Consider the following 23,271-nt stretch of genomic DNA (forward strand, 5'->3'; position numbering starts at 1 on the left):
CTGCTTGTGTGAACTGGGTCCTAGTCTCCCGATAGCACAGTGAGACCCTAATGAGTTGGTCACAAATTTCTTATCAATGTTATAAGGAACTGATCTTCTCAGAAACATATTGCAGTTCCTCTTGCACTGCTCACCCTCTCCTTAGTGGCGTTGTCCAGGATTGGTCTGCTCAGAGGCACGTTAATGCCCTCATGTGCTGCTTGCACAAAGAATGACCCAAAGCTGACTGACTTCAGTGGGTCTTGGTTCAAGCCCACTTGCCTTACCAGTGATGCTGCACAGCATTGGTTAGCCATGTAGATGATGGAAATCAATAGTGCACTTCTGCAGCACAGAGACTCTTGTACTCCCCTGTAATCTGGTAGTATCCGTCTCCTCAAGTGCCACTTGACCTTCAAATGAACCTTTGGTTCATTGGAGCAAGTTCTCAGTGTACACAGACACACTGCAGCTCAGTTCAAATATAGCCAGAAACTACAGAGCAGGATCAAGCCCCAAACACAGTATATCAAATAGTTGCCAAAATAAAGAGATGTATCACATGGATATCATCAGCATAGATGTGTTGTGCATGTGAACATGTGCTATACAAAGAATATATAATGGTATGGTAACATGGTTTTATTGGGCTGAGTTTGGGATGGCACCATTACTCGTAAGTGGAAAAGCTATCAGGGAGTTATGCAAGTTACCCCAAGTGAGAACAACTAAAATCTTCAGACCTCACCAGACCAACCATCAGGCATTCTGGATACACTACACATTTCACAGGAAAACTATTCCAGAAGCTTGTTGGAGAGTTTTCAAAAAATGCAATGGTATTACTTTCATATCCCTCCACCTATAAAACCAAATGATCATACTTGGCACGAGAACTCAGGAGAGAAAATCTATAGCTAACACACTTTAGAAACCTCTAAAAATTAACAAGATAGTGTTTCTATACATCATTATGTTATGACTTTAAGGGCTTCACAGGGTTAGAATCCAGCATTACATGTCCCACTGTAAGCTGGGAGGCTTTCACTACTAGCTCTGACAAGTCACAAAGTGTTGGATCTTAAACCTGTCATTAGTCCAATACTGAATATTGCTTGCCTTAGACCTCAGGACAGGCTAGTTTGGGATGGAGGGAGAATCAGGAGATAGCTCTCTGGTGGCTTGGCTTTAAAAGTGTCTATATGAACATTCTCTAGGGTTTGGAAAGTTAGAAGGACCCCTGGGGAGATGGATTAGTGGACAGAGGGCAGGTGAAGCAGTCAAAAGTGCATGATAAGTGCTATTTATCACATTGTTCTGCATTTCATAAAACGTTTGTCAGCACTGCACCATTTCAGATACAATTTAAGGCCCTGATCTTGAAATTCTTAATGGATTGAGCCCAAACGTCTGAGAAATTGCCGTTGCCTTTGTAATCAGGACCACCACAACAAGTGTGTTCCTTGGAGACACTAGAGTTTACTGTGCCTAGTGTGTAAGACACAGCGGCAGGGGAGTGGGCCTTCTCAACAGCTAGACTACAGGTATTCCCTTTCACAAGATTTTAAAATTACCTCCGCTCCCACCACTCTCAGAACAAAATATTAGTCCCTTCCCCACTGCATTAACTTTCCAACAATAACCCCCGGAGGGTGACAAATTACAATAACAGCAACCAACATAAAATAAACCTTTACTGCACATACCCTTTCGGAGCTTTATAAAGGCAATGGGCAGAACACAGCCTTTCAGATTGACTGATTTTTTTTTAACTTTAGTTTGACTCAGATACCAAGGTGATGTTATAAATGGATACCTTAACAGAGAGGTGGGGTGAGTGCCTGTGTATGCGTATATTTAGCATTTTACTTTGTTTCTTTTTAAAAAATATCAACAGTACTTTACAGTAATGATCCACAACACGGAAGCATACAATAATACCACCTCGTTCTTATATAACGCTTTTAATCAGTAATTCTCAATGCACTTTACAGAGGTCTGTAACATTATATCCATTTTACAAATGGGGAAACTGAGGCAGAGAGCTGAAGTGACTTGTCCAAGGTTACTCAGAAGGTCAGTGGCTGAGCTGGCAACAGAACTCAAGACTCCTGAGCCCACTGCTCTGTCGACTGGCCCACACTGCTCCCTCAATGTTACTACAATGATTTAGGATACTGCTGTGTTTTTAAGAGTTGTGTGCTTGTGACTTTACTCTGGGAAAGAAAGCTTGAGATGGAAGAGAGCACCAAGGAGGTACAGAGCAATTAGATGGGATTGTACAATGTAGATTAAATTCTAACTTTAACAGATTTGAAAACAATGGGTAAAATTTTCGAAAGTGCCTAAATCGCTTGGGAGATTAAACCCCATTGACTTACTTGGCTCTTAAGTAACTTAGGTACTTCTGAAAATGGGAATTGGCTCATAATTTACCCAACAATAAGGTTCTCAAATGCCTGTCCTTCTTTCCTCAGTGTTCAGCATATGTATTGACCTTGCTGAATCAATGCTGTAGCCTGCAAATGATGATTAAGGCTACGTTTTAGTCATGGGTATTTTTAGTAAAGTAATGGACAGGTCATGGGCAGCAAACAAAAATTCACAGCCTGTGACCTGTCCATGACTTGTACTATATACCCCTGACAAAATCTTGGGTGGAAGGGCGGCTCAGGGACACTGCAGATGCTTGAGGGGGTGGCCCAGGAAGTGCTGCAGGTGTTCGGGAGGGGCGGGGGGGGTGTGGCCCAGTGGGCGCTGTGGGTGCACGGGGGGGAGTGGCCCAGGACCCCCGATGGTGCTGGGGAGGAGGGGGTTGGCAGGCTCCCTATCCAGCCCCTCATGGCTCCCCAAAAGCGGAGACATGTCCCTCCCTCAGCTCCTAGCTCCACGTGCTGCCCCAGGCACCAGCTCCGCAGCTCCCATTGGCTGGGAACCGCGGCCAATGGGAGCTGCGGGGGCGGTGCCTGCGGGCAGAGACAGCACGCTGAGCTAGGAGCTGAGGAAGGGACAGACATGTCGCTGCTTCCGGGGAGCCCGCCGAGGTTAAGCGCTGCCCAGAACCCTCACCCACTCCTGTGTCCCAACCTCCAGCCCCGAGCCCCCTCCCACACCCAAACTCCTGCTGCTGCTGCTGCGGCCCAAGACTACCCCAGCAACAGCCAGTGCTGCTGGCCTAGGGGCAGCCCGAGCTGCTCAGGCGGCCCCCTAGCCAGCCGCACCGGCCGCTGCAGAAGTCCCAGAAAGTCCCGGAATCCATGACTTCTGTGACCTCCATGACACACTTGCAGCCTTAATGATGATGTGTGAATTGACAAAACTCTAATCCAGTGCAGAGACAGAAAATACAGGCTACATGATGTGCCTTTATTACAGTACTTTCCTGTTTGCTCTGTGGTACTCAGTGTACACAGACACATCGCTGCTCAGCTCAGGAGCAGCCAAAAATCACCAAGCAGGTATTTGCTGATCTCTTCCAGCTTCAGATCGAAATGATGACATGTAGGTCACTACCATTTCACTCGCTCTGCCAAATAAATCTTTAGCACAGACTGTAAAAGAAAACACATGAACCTCTGAAGGGTACATTTTTGTTACAGTGAGCCAGAAACTGGGCCCACACTGCCCATTAACAATAATGGAAGCTGCATGGCTAATATTCCATGCGTTCAACTGAAAGCGTACCTCAAGCTATACAGGTAAACCCAAACAAAAACCTTATAGAAACAGGTAGTGAAAGAGAATTTTATACATTTACGTGCACACACACATATTTAATAGCTATTGCTAAAAGAAAGTACACGAAACACAGCACCAGTGTGAAGAGTTTGCAAGTAAAACATGGTCAGGATAAGTGCCTGAAGGGTCCTTGGTACAATTTAAACCCGATAGGAATCTGATCCACAGAGTAGAATTCAAACATTGCTTTTTGGATAGTGAAATATTTGATCAGGGAGATCTGCCTCTGTTTCTTTGGCAAATTCTTTAACCCATGCCAGTACAAGCTCTGCACCCTCTCTTTCTCTGAGCTTGTGAGAGATGTACATGTAGAGAATAATTATGTATAGCTTTTGAGTTCCCTCACTAGACTATTCACACCTACAATATGCTGCCTGAACCTAACAGCTTCCAAAGTGGTCCTCTGTGTGGAGCTGCATGTCACTACTTCTCCCCCTGAATAGTTCTGTAGAAGGCAGGATCGGGAAAATAGAACACCAGCACTTTTTTCCATCTCTCCATCCTTGCCCCCATAACACTTTCAACTTCTTTCCTTAACTGTAATAATCTGAAGATGTATGTTGTACACTGAGTGTGACTGGCACCCAGCAGGTGTCTTTTTGCTCTTTCAAACCCACCCTTTAGTTATATATATTGTGTTAGATCCACAGTTGTGTGTTTAGGCCAGCAAGATCTCGGCATGCGTTTGTTTCTTTCAGCAAGCACAAATTCAAATGTCATATAGTCATTTAGATATACCTGAAGTCTGTACTGTACTGGACTGGTTAAATCTTGTCTGTCTAGTGTTTAAAGATAAAAGGCCCCTTTTATTATTATTAGTCTAATTAAAAATACAATGTCCTTAATTAAGACATTCATAAACACTGTCACCACCCTTCTTAAAATAGAAAAACATGAGTTTTGACACATTCTAATAAAACCAAATATCCACTAACTATGGCTTGCTACATGCTTGACTACTAAAAAGTAGGGCTGTCAATTAATCGCAGTTAACTCACGCGATTAACTCAAAAAATGTATCACGATTAAAAAAATTAATTGTGATTAATTGCACTTTTAATTGCACTGTTCAACATTAGAATACCAATTGAAATTTATTAAATATCTTTGGATGGTTTTCTACGTTTTCAAATATATTGATTTTAATTACAACACAGAATACAAAGTGTACAGTGCTCACTTTATATTATTTTTAGTACATATATTTGCATTGCAAAAATGATAAAACAAAAGAAATATTCTTTTTCAATTCACCTCGTAGAAGTACTGAAGTGCAATCTCTTCGTCATGAAAGTGTAACTTACAAATGTAGATTCTTTTGTTACATAACTGCCATCAAAAACAGAAAAATATAAAACTTTAGCGCCTACAAGTCCACTCAGTCCTACTTTCTTATTCAGCCAATCGCTAAGACAAACAAGTTTATTTACATTTACAGGAGATAATGCTGCCAGCATCTTATTTACAATGTCACCTGAAAGTGAGAACGGGCATTCACATGGCACTTTTGTAGATGGCTCTGCAAGGTATTTACATCCCAGATATGCTAAACATTCGCATGCCCCTTCATGCTTTGGCTACCATTCCAGAGGACATGCGTCCATGCTGATGATGCTCTTTAAAAAATAATGTGTTAATTAAATTTGTTACTGAACTCCTTGGGGAAGAATTGTATGTCTTCTGCTCTGTTTTACCCGCATTGTGCCATATATTTCATGTTACAATCTCAGATGATGACCCAGCACATGTTGTTCATTTTAAGAACACTTTCATTTCAGATTTGACAAAACGCAAAGAAGGTACCAATGTGAGATTTCTAAAGATAGCTACAGCACATGACCCAAGGTTTAAGAATCTGACGTTCCTTCCAAAATCTGAGAGGGACGAGGTGTGGAGCATGCTTTCAGAAGTCTTAAAAGAGCAACACTGTGATGCGGAAACTACAGAACCCGAACCACCAAAAACAAAAGAGAAAATGAACCTTCTGCTGGTGGCATCTGACTGAGATGACAAAAATGATCATACATCGGTCCACACTGCTTTGGATTGTTATCAGCAGAACCAGTCATTAGGAACGATGGTCGAAGCATGAAGGGGCATAGAATGTTTAGCATGTCTGGCACATAAATACCTTGCTACGCTGACTACAACAGTCCCATGTGAACGCCTGTTCTCACTTTCAGGTGACACTGCAAATAAGACGTGGGCAGCATTATCTCCTGCAAATGTAAACAAACTTGTTTGTCTGAGCGATTGCCTGAACAAGAAGTAGAACTGAGTCGACTTGTAGGCTCTAAAGTTTTACATTGTTTTGTTTTTGAGTTCTGTTATTTCTTAGTACATAATTCTACATTTGTAAGTTCAACTTTCATGGTAAAGAGCTTGCACTACATTATTTGTATTAGGTGAATTGAAAAATACTATTTCTTTTGTTTTTACTGTGCAAATATTTGTAATAAAAATAATAATATAAAGTGACCACTGTACACTTTGTATTCTGTGTGGTAATTAAAATCAATATATTTGAAAATGTAGAAAACATCCAAAAATATTTAAATAAATGGTATTCTATTATTCTGTAACAGTGCAATTAATCATGATTTTTTTTAATCGTGTGATTAATCACAATTAATTTTTTAATCACTTGACAGCCCTACTACAAAGTCATCTAAGACACAGCTGGAAAAAATAAAATAGAAAACACATGTCAAGCTCACTACAGCATCTGCGGCATTCCTGAAGTCTCTCAAAATGTCTGCTGATAATTTCAATTTCTTGAAAGTGGGCTCTAATATTGACTGCTCAGCTTGAGACATCCTGGGCATAATTGTCAGAGATGTCAGACATTCATAGCTTCCATGGACTTCAGCTGGAGATGTGGGTTCTCAGCACCTCTGAAGGTCAGGCACATGGTGTCTGAAGCTGAGAGGTCAAAATTAGAGCTCCATGACAATGGCTCAGCCTCCAAGTACACATCAGTGTGTTACTGCGTCTTTACACCAATGAAGCTCAAACAGAATTAGGGCTTTAAGGCCAGATCCACTGATCCATTCCAGCTGCTTTGCATCATTCCAGTAATGCTAAGCAGCTGTAAATGTGGCTTAACTGACCAGTTAAACTGGATTTATGTCCTGCTTTCTGTTGCTTGATCGCACAAGTGAATCTGATCCATAAAATATAGATACAAGTTTCTTTAAATTAGTTGTAAAACCAGTGAAAGTGAGATCAAAAGCAGGCCCTTGGGGACTTTAAGAACAGAGCTCTAAAACAGAGGAGTACATGAAAGAGTTCTGTTATGAGAATCCATTCTTTCATTACAGATGGACAAACAAAAAAGTTAATAACTTGACCAGTTTATTAGAACTGAAATCCATTTTTGTCGGCACTAAATTTCGCCGTTAAAGGCATACTAACTATCTAATGCTCCTTACCATTTTCTATTTTGGATAGTACAAAAATATGCAATAAGGATACTATCTTTTTGTTTTGCACCTCCCTCCAGTCTCCCTCCCCCCACAAAAAAGAAAAGACGAGATCAGATTGAATACAAGACACTAAAGTAGCCACTTTCGAGTTTGAGGGGAAGACACTTATACAGTATATATCAGGTTTTCTGTTGAACAAATGTCTAATTGTAAAAAAACCAAACAATTATCCTGTTTTTAATCAGCATATCTTTAATATTATGTGGCTGGAGTACTGGTGAAATATATTGTGTCAGCTCTGGTTAGGTCAGTAGCATGATCATTAATATGATGTTGAAAGCTACCTAGTGACTACTTTTTAGAAAGTTATATTCAGTTAATACATTCCTTAGAATCTTCTTCTCCAGTCTTTTAGAGGCAAAAAGGTTGAGTGTGTAGGATGCAGAGGGTCTGAACTGTTTGGGACAAAGCTTTTCTGAAAAATCTAAAGACACATTTGCTGTTTCTGCTGCCCAAATGGAAAGTAATAATATAGCATCCTGTCCAATAAATGTGCGTATTTGGAGAAAGACATCTTGGCTAATATGGAAATGTTGTGTGTGCATTCCATTGTTTCATGTTAAAGGGATAACATCAAATTAGGTTAAGGCCTCAGTTTAAGCTCTATTTTTTTAAAAGGCTTTACAACAGCCCAAACATGAAGAAATAGTCTCATGGAATTAAAAATAAATTAAATTCCTTGGCTTGGAACTTGCTTCCCACTCATTGTCAGAAATCGCCCAAATTTGTTGACCCTCATGGCATGCTGCAAAGGCTAAGCTTTTTACAGCAGCTTTTGGAGAGGGGATGTTGCTTACCAGACAACATTTAGGGAGGATGGGGTCATTTTCTTCATGGCTGTGTGGTCTAAGTAACTTTACGGCTGTATATGTTGAATGTTGCAGCAGGATTTGTTTTTATGTTTGGCTGCATTTTTAGCTGATTGTTATACTAAGATGGGAACCCTTTTTTGTCTGTTTTAATAAATCTAAATAAACAAATATCCAGGATCTGTGGGCTGGGAGGTGAAGGAAAAGGACAGTTCCCATTCTGTCTGACGGAATAAGATGGCATGAGAGAATCTTGGCGATGCTGTCAGATTGTGTTTGCTGGCTAAATAATGGTGGAATAATCCAGTCCTGTCTGCCACACCCTTCCACACACACAACCCCTCCTCCCCCCACATGAAGGTAGGACAGCAGGTTGGTGGAGAGCTATCCATGCTGGTTTATACCATCGAGCAATTCTTCAACATCTGGGGAATGCCTAGCCACCCCCTAAGCACTGCAAAGCAGCTGGAACAAAGACAAGGATCTGAGCTCTGCCCCGACGCTAAAATACAGTGAGACAGGCCACTGCAGTAATTTTGGCCCAGCCAGAAACAGGCAGTTTTCACGAGGCTGCCAGTCCAATTCAAATAAATAGAGCATGGGATTGTAGTGCTGGTGGAAGCTGCTGGACTAAAGTCCATTATTTATCTATAGAGCTGGTAAAACATGGGAAGTGGCAATAACAGACCCCCCCACTCCTGCGTGAGACAGAACAGCTGTAAGGGTTAGAGAAAGTTGTTCAGTTCATGTCCACCCAGTCCCCCCCTTTTGAATTGTTATTTATCTTTCACTGTGTATGATGCAGCTGCTCTTGGAGTGAGGGGAAGGATCTGGGACCTGTTGTTTTGGGTGGGCAAAGAGGCTGTAATTATGGTGGGTGACATAAATTGGAAAAGAGAGTGTAAGATGGGGTTTAAAAATGCTTCGCTTGGACCATACCCCTGTTAGAGCCCTATTTGTTTGGCCTACATACCGTAACCTGTACAAATGTAATAAGCCACAAAGACTGGATTACAGACTTTTCTGCTTCTTAGAATAAATTGCTTTCCTGACACGGGATGGGAAAACTTTCAATCATATGAAAGCTGACACAAGGGATCACTCTCCTTACAATGTGTATTTTTTCATGGTCTGTGTGTATATAAATCTCCTCACTGTATTTTCCACTTTATGCATCCGATGAAGTGAGCTGTAGCTCACAAAAGCTCATGCTCAAATAAATTGGTTAGTCTCTAAGGTGCCACAAGTCCTCCTTTTCTTAAGGCAATGCCTGTTGTCTGATCTAATTACAAAAATACATGCTTTGTCTCAATCAAGAGATCACTCAAGATGTTACACCCCGCTCATGAATTGTTGCATGTTTGAAAGAATTCCTCACTTGATCATCATTTTGATAGCATTCCAATATGTTTTAAATTATTTTTCTTACTGTTGTAGAGATGAGATTAAAACATACAATTAAAATTTCTCCTCAATGAGTTCCTTCCTAAAGTGCATCTTGACAGCCCCTTGTATCTTGGGTATTACAACTGTTGCTCATAAAGCCATGACCCTTTTATTTAATTGTGCTTACATTGATCTTCCTGCACTATTATATTCTTTAGCCTATTTAACGCTGCATAGAAATACTGGGCCTGCTTTTCATCACTATTCTGTTTTAGGTGGGGCTGGTAGTACTGCTTAATTAGTAATGTTGCCCATCATTCCCATGATAAGACCCTGTTTTCAGTTGCCTATCACTTTGGGTGAAACTTTTCCTGGTTGAGCTGACTTTCCATGCCCACTGTCTGCCTCAGAATGGTTTGTTTCGGAAAATTTCAGCAAAAACAGTTCAACTGTTTCAGAGAATGATGCTAGGGAAAAATATCTTGTTTCCCCATGTTACAAAATTCTTCAGGCCTTTACTTTTAAATACTCTAGAGACCCCCTGAAATGCTCTAGCACAATGGTTCTCAGCCTGTGGTCCACAGACCCCTGGGGGTCAGCAGATTATGTCTAAGATTTCCAAAGGGGTCCGGGCCTCCATTCAAAATTTTTTTGGGGGCTGCAAATTAAAAATCTTTGAAAACCACAGCTTCAGCGCTTTGGAACAGGGACCTGAAATTTGGCAAGGGGTGATCTTTGGGTCAGAGATATACCTTTTGCTGTCACTATGAAAGTCTGTCCAAACTTGGACAAGTTATAAACTTTTAAGAAATGGCAGTCTGGACACGGTCAGTAGAGACATCTTTGATTTTAGCCGCAAAAATCTGACTATTCCATTCTCACTGACCATGCCTTAGCCTCTCACAGGTCCTATGGCTGACCAGATTGGGCATGCACCATCTCCTAACACTTCCTGTATGTAATCATACTGTGCATGCACCACCCCAGAGGGCAACTGAATATGCTCCAGGCCAGGGCTATCTGGGGATACGTGTGTGTGAGGGGGAAATAGCTCAGAAGGACTTTCCCTGTAATGGCTGCTCCAGGCCAGGTGCAGGAATGGAGAGCAGGTAACCTGTCTCCTATGCTTTCAAGGACCCCCCTGCTGGCACTCAGGCAGCGTGGAGGAGGAAGCCATCTCATCTGAACTCAAAGGGACAAAAGCTGGAAAAAAGTAGATTGGGACAACAAGTCAGGTGACGGGAGATGGGAGACAGAAACTGGAACTCTCAAGGAAAAAGCACTAGCTGGGCAAGGAATCTTAGACTGGGATCCCAGAGGGAGACTGAGACTGAGTGCCACAGAGTGGGCGGAGGGAAGTCTGGGACAGGTGGGGTCTGGTGGCTGGTGGCAGGACGGGAGGGTGGGGCTGATTGGGCAAAGGCACTGGGAGCAAATGAGGGAAATGGAGACCTCTGAGACCAGATGAAGAGCTAGTGGAATGACTCAATAAAAAACACTTAGTCCAAAAAGATTAAACAATAGGCTAAAGCCCTCCACAAGGAAACAAAACTTCTACTCAGTGTTTTTATGGAATTTCCAGCACAAACACTTCTTCATCATTTAACTGCTGCAATAAGCAACCAAGCTGGTCCCCTTCTTCATCTCGCACCAGAACATCTACAATATAGAGAAAAATCCAGTTTAAAGGAGCAAACCAAATAGGTCCTGGTTCACTTGGAACTGATTTAAGGCATTTGGATGGTCATAAATTCCTCTGCCGTTTGATTGTTCCTCCTAAAAAAACACAGTTTGTTGCACATGCGTCACGTTTGAGAATCACTGTAGATTTGTGGAACAACTTGGCTCCTTCCACAGCCAAGAACACGTATCATAATCAGACACAAAGTCCTGACTGTTAACACTGCAGATAACAAGCAAAAAGCTTGACAATGCAACCTGCGGCCCTGATTCTCCTCTTAATTACACCCAGCATAAATTGTGAGAAGCTCAGTTGAAGTTAGAGGAGTTATATGGCTATAAAACTAGAGTGATCTCAGTATCAGAACTTGATTTCTAAAGCTAACAGTATTTCACTTATGTAAAACATGACTTCTTTCCCCCATATTTGTAAATAAATAGTATCAGAAAAACTGGTTAAAGTGCATTTTTCATTTACAGTTTGTCAGTTTGAAACATGCTTATAAAAAAATCCTTGTAAATCACTTTTGAAGTGAATTAAGTGTTTGTGAAACTAGTGTGCATTAGTTCAGCTCCTGTGGCCTCTTTAATCCTTGATCTCTTTGCTGAAATTGCCAATAATGGTGCTGCTAATTATTGCCAATTTTTTTTATGTGGGCACCTGCCCATTGAGAAACTCATTTAGCATAGATCATAACAGATGGTAACAACTTTCATTATATTTTGTCTTGGCTGACATTTGAAGTCACCCAAGTGAATGGCTCTGCATCCTATTATCTATCTGCATCCGATGACGAGAGCTGTAGCTCACGAAAGCTTATGCTCAAATGAATTTGTTAGTCTCTAAGGTGCCACAAGTACTCCTTTTCTAATGCCCCAAGAATCAGATCTTTCTAAGACTGTAAAACAGGACCCTATTATATTTTTGGTGGCTCTAATGCTCCAGGGTGTGGATGTTAGGCCAGTTAGGATTTATTATATTGTTAGGAAGTTCCTCCATCTAGGTAAGTAGTGGGGCAGGAGAATGTAGCATGGGCAACTAGAGGCCTGAGTGGCGAAAGGATAAGCGGAACACTGGGGGTCATGAGAAATGAGGACTCAGCAAAGGCAAAGTTGCTGTAAAAGGAAAGAGACTCTGCCCAAGCAGAAGGGAAAGAATGCAAGGCTGGCAGGGGAAAGGAAAGAAGTGGAGAAAGGAGCTGACCATGTGGGGCACTGACTCAGATGTGTCTGCTGCACGTTTTCCTTAATGAGCACAATGATCTGATTTGGACAGCTTTCGAGCTTCTCCCTCTGCACTGCCCTTTCCATTCCTTGGGCTGGCTCGTTAGTCTGTGTCAGATCACAGGAGATGCCACCATTGAGCTCTGACTGATCTATCTGCTGCTGGGTTGAGGGTTTTCCCTTATTAAACAATGGCCCTGGCAACCAAGCTTTGTTTTGTGTCCCTAACACATTGCTGGAGTTCCTGTCTTCTGCTATATGTCAAGAGCTTTAAATATTGCCATTATCTTGTATGGACATGGACCTGATCCAAAAGTGACTGAAATCAAGAGTAGACTTTCCATTTACTTCAATGGGCTTTGGACTAGGTCCACAGCACACACAATGTGATTCCACTGTTTAGATGGCCGGGCACTCATCTTTTCCCCTTCCTGAAGGATGATTGTCACGAGATTGGCTTTTTGCACAATTAAGAATATAAGAACGGCCATACTGGGTAAGACCAAAGGTCCATCTAGCCCAATATCATGTCTTCTGACAGTGGCCAATACCAGATGCTTCAAAGGGAATGAACAGAACAGGCAAGCATTAAGTGATCCATCTCCTGTCCTCTACTCCTAGCTTCTGGCAATCAGAGGCTAGGGACACCCAGAGCAGGGTGCTAAATCCCTGACCATCTTGGCTAATAGTCGCTGATGGACCTATTCTCCATGACTAAAGGACTAATGGATGGACTAATGGACTTTTTCTGTGCCCCAACAATCACCTAATAAAGACTGGCTTCCAAATGTTACAAATGAGGGGAGAAAGAAAGTAGAAAAGAAAGAAAGTAGCAGAAACTCCTCACTGTTTCAGCACTTCAGTCTACCTCCGTTTCCCCAGCTGTAAATAGTGATAAATATACTGCCCTCCTGTGTAAAGCACGTTAAGATCTACTGACGAAAACCACGGTATAGGAGCTCGGTATTAATTATCTTACACAAATATTAGCAAAATATATAGAAAATGACCCAAGCTCCTTTCCACCGTGAGTTTTAAAATAATACATCAGTGATCAAATACAGCACTATATAGGAGCTAGGTATTATTATTACAGGCACAAAGTGCTATCACAGAATAATACATATCGTGGGCCAGACTTCAGCATCCACTCCGAGAGGCACAAACGAATTAAACTCTCACTTTTGCGAGATTTCTGAGCAGCTCTATTCCTGGGTGGTCACTCTCAGTCTTACAGACATCTCCCATGTGAAATAATAATAATAATAAAGAAAATGCCTGCCGTAATCAAAATCATTTAAAAAATCATCTGGTCTTTCCAGATGAAGTGAGGGTCAGCTGGCAATAGCATTGCTGAATCTGCCCCCATTTCAACCAAGTCAGATTTCAAGGATAAGGGTTATTGCCAGCTGGCCTGTGTAGCATGGGCAACAGCTGGGAGGATGTGAATTCTCTGATCACTGGATATCTGCACTTTTGTTTTCTACGCCACCTCAGAGCACATTTCGTGACACCTCTTCTTGCAAACGTGACATTTAAAGAGTGAGAGGATTTTTTTTTTTTGGAGAGTCTTTAGAGAGAGTTTGAGAACTTAGACACTTCACAGGAACAAGGGACACTTTCAAAATCCCCAGGTGAAGGTTCTTTCACTCAGAATTGAGTCAGGTAAAGGGGAAAAATATCAACTTTGTCGTCACTCTCACCTCTTTTAACAAGCCCTGATCCTGTCAAACTGAAAATCAGCTGCTTTTCTAACACCGTAATATGTTTGGGGCAGAGAATTCCTTACCAGTTTTCCCTGGCAGAATTCTCCAGTGCCCAGCCCAGTTAATCACATGGGATACTGCGGAGAGGTTTTAACCACTGCATTCTTACTAGTAAGAAGAGAGGAAGGAAGTTAAGTTAAACTGGGGCTCATGAGATCTGGTTTCTATGCCTGGCTCTGTCCCAGACTTTCTATATGATCTTGCACACGTCAGTTAGACCTGGATCCTCCAATGAACTCCACATGGAGCTTATTACATGGCTATGGTTTAAATTTCTCAGTGCTTTAATTCCCTTCTGTAAAATGGGGATGATAATACTTCCTCCAATCCTTTATCTGCCTGGTTTAGTTATATTGTAAGTTTTCATGGCTGAGAGAGACTCATGTACACAGAGCACCTAGCGTAATGGCAGATCTTGGTTGCGTTCTCTAGGGCACTCCTATCCTACAAATAATAAATCATAGTGTTTTGGTTTAGGCTTCCCTCACATCCACGTTATCTTCTCACCCACTACAATTTGAAAGCCATTCATTACAGATATTCTGGATCATCTAGAGTGAAAAGGCTGCACCCAAATGTCATGCATACAGGCTTGTGAGATCTAAAAACTAACTTCACCGACAAGATGAGCATGCAGAGTACAGCTGTTGGATTTATTTCCTAGAAGAGCTTCCGCTTGGTGGGATCAAAAGTGTTTGCTTGATTATGAGGTTATTTGGCATTAGCTATAGATGGTAGGTTTATAGTCTTGGGGCCTGATTCCGATTTCACTCACATTGGTGTAAATCAGAGTAACTCCAGTGAGGTCAATGGAGTTACACAAAGATGTATGTGCGGTCAGAATCAGTCCTAAGCCTTGGGGGGGGTCTATCAAAGCAGAGCAGCTTTGACTTACAGCCAGGGCTCCAAAGGAACCCTACCAGCAGAACTGAATCAACATCCTCCCCAGTGTTTTGGCCATGCCTCCTCCCCATCTAGCCCATTTGCTGTGCTGTGCTGTATACCACTGGGTAAGTGAATCAAGTTACATGCATTAGGCTTATTAGATTTTGCCCTGTATCATGTTTAAAAAGGCTTTTAAAAAATCAACTGATGGAGCCTTCTTTTAGATTGTCGCTTCACACAAGTGTGCGCATTCTCTTTGCAGGGCTATAGCTCCACAGAGCTGTTTATTGGCTTCCTTTTTTTAGGACTGTAATAAATATGTAAGCAAATTTGGAGTTGGAGGATTATAGAAGTTCAAGGCAGCACTTCCTGGAGAATGAAGTTTGCAAAAAGCAATAATTCATAGTGGCAGATTAAAATGTCAGCTGGGTAAGTGTCAAGGACTGCAGAGAACTCTGCAACACTTAACCTGAAATATTTTTGGAGAACTTTCCATGTTTGGCAAAATGTCTGCATTGATTTACATTTTGTCTTGAAGGAATGAGTGGAATTATTTGCTTTGTCTGCTTCTCAAGCCCTTTTGGCCCATTTCTGCAGGATGCTTTTCATGTGCTGATCGATAAATTTATGAATTTCCATGTTATCTTATCTGTCTACTTGTGACCTCATTTCTCACTGTAAAAGGGCCATCTGTGATCCCATAACCTAACTGGTGGGAAAGTTCACTCCATTTGCTGACATGGAGTACAGTTTTGAAAAGCATTTATAAATCTGAATGGTGCTGACTTTGTTGGTCAACTCAATATTGCACTTTATAAAGAAGGCTGTGGGGAAAAATTCCCACTGCTGGCAAGAGGCATGTTTTCCATAGATTCAGAAAGAGTCTAATTATTGGCAGGTTTGTCTCAATTTTTTGATTTTGGGAAAAAATGAAAGTCATTGGTCCAGATTCACAGTGGGGCCCAATATTCCCATATCGGGTGCAGCCGAGGTGGAAGGATGAGCAGGGCAGGAAGCGCAAGGTTAACAGCTATGGCTCCCTGAATCTAGCGCCAATGCTATGCCAGTCCCAGTGCAGACTAGAGCATCTTGAGTTTTGCTGTAATCTGCAGTGATTGGTTATGACCACCAAGGGGCCTTGCGCCAGCCAGGAGTTATCAGAGTGCAGAGTTGCCATCATCCTCGCCCCATCTCCTGCAGAGGAGGCTGCAGGGGGGTAGGGAGGGAAGGAATGGTACTGGAGCAGGGCAAAGGGACTGCAGGTCAATTGAGAATTGGGGCTCTGTATTTCTAGAAAATGATTAAAATAAAAAACTTGGAACTATATTCAATGGTGATATAAAGAGTGGCACAAGTTAAATGCGGGTGCAGGGGCCAAAATAATCTAAATTTCAACAATAGGGTATTAATTGGCTGTCTAAAAAGAGATAAAGGTTAGATACCCCAGAGATGGAGGTGCCTAGATTGTGCACTCTTTGGGGCAAGGGCTGTCTTTTTGTCCTGTGTTTGTACAGTGCCTAGCACAATGGGGTCCTGGTCCGTGACTTGGGATCCGCTGTGCTACAAGAATAACATATAACAATAATAATACACAGGGTCTGAATTAGAGGGGCAGGTGGAAAGCTAGAAAAGGAGGGCGTGGCCCATGGAGAAGTTATTACAGGGACATGGTCAAGGGGACACTGCAACAGCAGCACAGGCAGTGGCCTCTTGAGTAAGTGCCGAGACCGGCATTTCCCAAACTTTTCTGGCCACGGAACACTGCGTATCTATTTATGGAACCCTTCTAATATTATTTTGTAGTCGTTTGGTTTTCAGATTAAAAAATTGAATTATTTATGCTCAAATAGATTTTATGTTATAAAACAAAGCAAAAATACTAGTTTAAAATAACTTGCACTAACAATTTCTAACCGGAAAGTGCGTATAAAGTAGTACCAAAATCAAGTGCAAGGCCCTTTTTTTTAAATTACGATTCTTTCACGGGACACTTATTCACATTGTGTGGAACACCAGGTGTTCCGCGGAACACAGGCTGGGAAACGCTGGCCTGGACTCATGAGATGGTGCGCGGGGCTAGCCAGTGCAGCCACCTGTGCGGCCACAGCTATCACTGTTACTGATCTCGCTAGATCAAAGCTATCTCTAGTATGTCGACGTGCGCTGCGGTCACAGTGTCCAACTCCAGTGAAGACACGCCCTTGAGATAGCCTAATAGGTGGTACAAACTGTGGGGAAAGTGAAGAGGAAGTTACATAAAGCAGCCCACACCTACACTTCAATTGACAGCAAATTTCTGAACACACAGATTTTTCTGCTCTTTCAGGAAAGTTGTCTCTGAAACCAAACAACATTTCATTATTGAAAATGTGTTGTATAGAACATGAACCTAGTACCTTTTATATGGGGGATATAATGAAATATGGGAGATTTTGTTCATCATCAGACTTTGATACAATATACTGTTAGTATATGATCCACATGTACGCTGCATGTAGTAATATAACATTTTGATATTTTTCTTTTCTTAATTTTATTAAATAATTGTCTTAGTATTATGCCTTTATCAATCATTATATTTTTGCATGAAGTTTACCTGGGCATATAATTAATATTTAATAAAAGATATGCTATGTAGTTATATATTAATATCTTTTCGCCATACATCTCTTATTTTCTAAATGATTATAAAAGTGCTCCAAATTAACAACATTGGAAATATATTTTCAGTGTTAATATGTTTTAATGTATTATGATATGTGGAAGAATCCCATCTTTCAATCTATACTGTACAGGGTCCACAGAGTGATCCTGGATTATGGGCCCAATTCACTGCTGCTCTACACCTTGTGTTGTCATTTGTACCAGTACAAAGGGAAGGCAAATTCAGTCTGAAAAACTACTAAATCAGAACATCTTTCATCCACTCTGTACTTTGCACAAGTGTAAAGGACTATAAGGTGAAGGCAATGGGTTCCTTTCTCTGCAGACTGAGCGGTTACGAAGGCAACTTTTTCTCTTTCGGCCTCTGGGTTAGCTGCTAGCCTGTCACTCTTGTTGCTTGCTCTGTCAGCATGCAGTTGTCCTATTGGCCTCAGGAAGTCAGATCCAGCACACCAACACTCCCACAGTCAGCTGTCACCTTGCGTTGTTTCATTTTGCATGTTCTGCAGCACCTGACCCCACCTTGAATTACACCCTTAAAAACAAACTTGTGCAGGTGGGTTTGATTAGCACACTTCTTTACACCTCCACTTCTCATGGAGTGCTGTGTAGAGAGAACACTTGTTGGGTCATGTTCTGTCCTCACTGTAAGTAACTCCACTGATTTCCCTGCAGTTACTCTGAATTTACATTGCTGTTACAGACTGCTGAACGGGGCCCAGGATTTGAAACACAAAGCAACTTTTTTTTAATTAAAAAAAACACCTGGCGGGGGTTTGATAACTTTCAGGACAAATTTACAGGACAGTGTGAGTCTAAGTCAATGTAACTTGCATCTTCTTGCTAGCCTCCTCAGCCCACAATTTACACCAATTTCATCTGATTGATTTCCTTAGTCTTGCAAACACTTTTGAATGTGTAACTAACCATACAAATCCTCAGAAAGTGGCCTACAGGCTCCACACACTGAGGAGGTGGAAGAAAAGGGTGTAGCAGGAACAGCAGTAAGAAGGTGTAAGCTAAAGAAGGTCCCTTCTGGCACATTGGCATGTAAGCTGCACCAACCCTGACTCCCTCACATCCACCTACTGCCTGTGTAACTTGCACCATCTTACTCATCGCCTCTGAATTTGGCTGTGTCTTTGGAAATTCCAGTCAGCTGGTGATATGTTATGCTTGACAGCACTGGCCAAACTATTTTGGATACAAACAGATGGCTATTTGGAATTCAAGATGTATAATGGCTAACTGTTTGGGTTCCTATGGTATCCAGAGTAAATGGGAAAATGAAAGATCTTCTACGATGCCAGATCCACAAATACCAAGAATAGGTAACTCCTGTTACATGTACACAATTACTTTTGAAAGTAGTTTTCTCATTTCTGAGATATTTTAAGCATACTCTATGCTCGGAAAAATTATGTTGTCCAGCAGCTCAAGAATATGTATTGAGGGGTCAAAAAGAACTCTTTTAGATTTCCCTGGCAAAACAATTATTTTCCATGTAACCACAAGAAAATGTTCTGAAAGAACATTAGTGATCAGACCAGAATTCTAGCCAGCATAGAAATCATTACACCTCTCATTACCAGCTCTTGAGCTGCTCTTCTGCTCTGGGTCCAGATTAATTAATTATTCATTAAATACACATGCAAGTTTGATCTTTGTTGCTACCTTTTGCTGTGCCAAGACTTTCCTAGCCAATAAGAAAACTTCAGGCATGCCAGAGGGGTCAGGATTACAAAAGATTAATATCCTTGTCATATGACAGAGGTCAATAGCCATTGACTCCAATGACTACCCTAAGAGCAAAAAGAAAAGGAGTACTTGTGGCACCTTAGAGACTAACCAATTTATTTGAGCAGAAGCTTTCGTGAGCTACAGCTCACTACATCGGATGCATTCAGTGGAAAATACAGTGGGGAGATTTATATACACAGAGAACATGAAACAATGGGTGTTATCATACACACTATAAGGAGAGTGATCACTTAAGATGAGCTAATACCAGCAGGAGAGCGGGGTGGGGGCGGGGGGGAGAGAAAACCTTTTGTAGTGATAATCAAGGTGGGCCATTTCCAGCAGCTGTCAAGAATGCCCTCCACCCACATGAACATGATACAGTTCTGTGGTGACCTAGAATCCTATTTTCGACGTCTCCAACTCAAGGAATATTTCCAATACACCTCTGAACAACATACTAATCCACAGAGACCTTCCTACCAACATTACTACTACTACAAGGAACATTACTTTTAGTGCAGTGGTTCGGGCACTCACCTGTGGTGTGGGAGACCCCTGGTTCAAGTTTCCCCTCCGCCTTATGAAGAGAAGGATTTGAACAGGGATCTGCTACTTCTCAAATGAGTGCCCAAACCACTGGGCTATGGTATATTCTCATGTGTGGCTCCCTTCTTCTGCTGAAGCTGCTGCATTCTGGTTAAAAAATTAGAGTCATTAGGGAAGTGGGACTGGGTCCTGGGTCAGTGCCTGACTACTAGGCTATAGAGTCATTCTCATGCTTGTGCACTTGCATGCTCGCTCTCTCATGACTCTCATTATTTATCCAGAGTGCGACAGCTGCAACAGAGAGAGATTGAGGGAGCCCCACATCAGAATATCCAAAAAACTAATTGTTAGGGCACTCACCTGAAAGATAGCAGATTCCTTCTCAAATCTCTTCTCATCAGGTGGAGGAGGGACTTGAACTTGGGGTTTCCCACATCCCAGGTGAATACCCAAACGAATGGGCTAAAAGCTATATAACTGAGAGTCCCCCCTCTGCCCCGCTGCTTTGTGTGAACTTGACAGGGGACCTGATCTGGTAGGTTGCCTCTGAATACACCTACCAGATTGTGCCCCACACGCAAATGAGGTATCCCAATGCCTATCTTTTCCCAGTTTGTGAATCACTTTGGGGTTTAGATGGGAGATGAGTATCCATACACCCAGAAGAAGGCAGCACTGTGCATGGCCAGTGGCAGAAATGTAGGCATCTACGGAACTTTTTACTCCAAAAATGTAGGCATTGAGTGAGTCTAAGGGTATGTCTACACAGTAAAGAAAAACCATGGCTGCCTGTGTCAGCTCAGGCTCAGCCTGCGGGGACGTTTCAATACTATGTAGATTTCCAGGCCCAAGCCCAAGCTCCAGGTCCTCGCAGGGTGGGAGGGTCCCAGAGCTCAGGTTCCATCCCGAGTCCAGAAGTCTACATAGCAATGAAACAGCCCCACAGCCTGAGCCCCACAAGCCCAAGTCAGATGATATGGGCCAACCATGGGTGTTTAGTTGCTGTGTAGATGTACCCTCAGTGCCTACAGGGCTCAGTGGGAATTTTGTGAAATGTAGTGGAGCCTGAAATGGAACTTAGAGCCTAAACCCAGACTTAGGTTCTGATGTTTGGGGTTTACGCACTTAAGTACTTTAGTAAATCTAGGCCTAACTCCCTGATTCAGCAAAGCACTTAAATATATGGTCAAGTCTCACTGGTTTCAATGGAACTTAAACACATGTTTGAGTTCTTTGTTGAATCAAGGCCTTAATTACATATTTATATATCTTAACAAGTCACCACATTTTCTGGGTGATGAACAATGCACAACTTTCAGTGAATTCAGTGGGAATTGCAGATTGCTCACCTTTGAAAATCAGGCCACTTTTATTTTGATGCCTAGCTTTTGGCTACAAGTCTAAATAATTTGGCTTTAAACAAAACCCTCAATAGCCTTTGCAGGGTTGTTTAGGACACTCGTTCAGTCACTCCTGGACCTCATAAAATCTATAATTTGCCACTTTGTGGTTAACAAACAGCAGGATTCTAAGTCTACTAAAGGACTGACAGCTGCAACAGTGACACCAGTTTTAATTGCAGCCAAATGGAGGTCACAAAGAGCCTTCTGTAACAGTAGATGGTGCTCTGTAGTAATTTCATCACTACCAGAGTTTCTTGGCTATACTCTGCTTATTGCTGTCAGCTGAAAAGCTCAGATGTCAGTGCTGTATTTCTGGGAAGAGATTAGCAATGATGAAGAAAAGTCAATGTTTCCGGAGGTTAAGGAGGTCACTTTAGGTGCTGAATGTTGCACCGAGTCTCCACCAAAGGAATCTGTGTGTATTTACCCTCCCTTAAATTACGGTCTAATAATTAATGATCTGGGGGCCTCTCTTCCTGACTTGTGACCCACAATACATGCCTATAGAAAACTCAAGGGATATTTGTAATACCTTGGAAGGAATAAAACTATAATCCACCATTTCTGTGATCCTTTAATGCCAGATTTTGTAAAAATTATATATATATTTTTGAGATCTTAATTATTTTGATTTATGAAATATTTTCATAGCACAAGCCTCCTGAGATACATTTACTCCTGCGAGCAGCTGTAAACCAGCCGCCAGGGCAAGACTGAGGTTCCCAGTATATTTTGATTTTTATTGGGCATTCTTATCCTGCGTTAACCAGTTAAAATGAGAAGACAAGAGTCTCATAATAGGAAGCTTGCTGGGCTAGGAGGGTAGGCCTGATTCTCCACATTGGGCAGTCATGCACATCTGTACAAAGAGGGTTATCTCAAAATGGTAGAGCCAGACCATCATCCGCATAACTCCATTGACTTCAAGAGAGCTGTACCAATTTACACCAGGGAAGCATCTGGACCACAGAGCTTTACATCCACTTTCCAGTCACTTTGAACATGAGTTAATGAGTGCACAGGGAAGGAGAGAGTCAGGCCCAGTGATCTGTGAAAGGTGCCATATTGCTAGTCTGGAGTCTGAAGTCCTCTTTACCCACACAAGAAGTAGGAATAGCACAGAGAGGGGCAGTGGAAGCTTCCCCACTGTACGGAGGTGTGAATAGTATAGAGGGGTCTTCATATATTGGGATAACCAAATCCGAATCAAATTATTGCACTTCTACCACTCCTGCCCCAGGAACCGACCTACCATCTGCTCCTTGCTGGTTCTAGAACTCTTTCTTTTAGGGTTTATCTACATGCAATTTCTGGACCACTGAAACTATATCAGTTTGTAAGATGATATAGAGGTACAAAAATGTGTCTAGATTAGTCTTTCATGTCATCTGGATGACTGCCTGGTGGCTTGCAACCCCCTCACTCACTACTTCTTTGTCCTTTTTGGGGCATGGTGGCCACTACCTAATCCTTCTCCTTATCTTCAGGAGATAAACCCACATGCTGCCTTGGTGGGTTTCTTGGTGTGGCTGCTGTAGTATGAGGAATGGGACTAGAGAAAGAGGCTCAGGTTTGCGGAGGGACCTAGTTTGGTGTGACAACTAGAGCTCCGGAGTTCAAGCTGGTGGCCAGGCTGCTACTGGACACACATACCATTACACATGTAATCCTGACTCAATAAAGATATTTTTCCTGCAGCTCTGCCTGCCCGACACATCACTTTTTGCTAATAAAACTTGAGTCACCTACTCGGGGCCTGAATTTCAGAGGTGTTTCTTGTGACACAGAAACCTCTTGGTGCCAACTGGCAGAGGGCACAGCGATTCAGGAATCCCCTGGATTCACCAAAAGGGGTCATGTAGAGTCTCTACTGAAAGCATGTGTCACACTGCTTGTCATGATCATTGCAAAGTGTATGTGCAGATAATGTGTAAGGAGTTCTGTATGTACACTGGAAATTATG

The 23,271-nt window shown here is 42.1% G+C and overlaps 1 long non-coding RNA gene across 1 annotated transcript in view; it reads right to left on the reverse strand.

The window, feature by feature from the left end:
- Positions 1-3,105: 3,105 nt before the first annotated feature.
- Positions 3,106-23,271, reverse strand: part of LOC311515245 — a 60,143-nt gene continuing 39,977 nt past the window's right edge. Inside the window, exon 3 of the long non-coding RNA XR_014710089.1 lies at positions 3,106-3,530. This is a non-coding gene — a long non-coding RNA (uncharacterized lncRNA). The remainder of the gene's footprint in view (positions 3,531-23,271) is intronic.

This window comes from Lepidochelys olivacea, assembly GCF_965140295.1.
Source record: "Lepidochelys olivacea isolate rLepOli2 genome assembly, chromosome: 1".
Taxonomy (NCBI): Eukaryota; Metazoa; Chordata; order Testudines; family Cheloniidae; genus Lepidochelys; species Lepidochelys olivacea.